This window comes from Mastomys coucha, unplaced genomic scaffold (assembly GCF_008632895.1).
Source record: "Mastomys coucha isolate ucsf_1 unplaced genomic scaffold, UCSF_Mcou_1 pScaffold1, whole genome shotgun sequence".
In the NCBI taxonomy this organism is placed as follows: domain Eukaryota; kingdom Metazoa; phylum Chordata; class Mammalia; order Rodentia; family Muridae; genus Mastomys; species Mastomys coucha.
In genome coordinates this window covers 65,951,932-65,952,344 of record NW_022196891.1, presented here as the reverse complement: position 1 = coordinate 65,952,344, position 413 = coordinate 65,951,932, and positions in this window count along the sequence as shown.

The following is a 413-nucleotide window of genomic DNA, read 5'->3' as shown; positions in this document are numbered from 1 at the left end:
GGAACTACATCCCTGAAAAAGCAAAAATGTAATCTTCCAACAAAACTACAAGAAGATAGACACATGAACGGAATGCCAACTCTAACTACAAAAATAACAGGAAGCAATAATTACTTTTCCTTAATATCTATTAATATCAATGGACTCAATTCTCCAACAAAAAGACATAGACTAACAGATTGAGTACATAAACAGGACCCAACATTTTGCTGCATACAGGAAACCCACCTCAGTGACAAAGACAGACACTACCTCAGAATAAAAGGCTGGAAAACAATTCTCCAAGCCAATGGCCCCAAGAAAAAAAGCTGGAGTAGCCATTCTAATATCGAATAAAATCAACTGTCACCCTAAAGTGATCAAAAAAGATAGGGAGGGACACTTCATATTCATCAAAGGTATGATCTACCAAG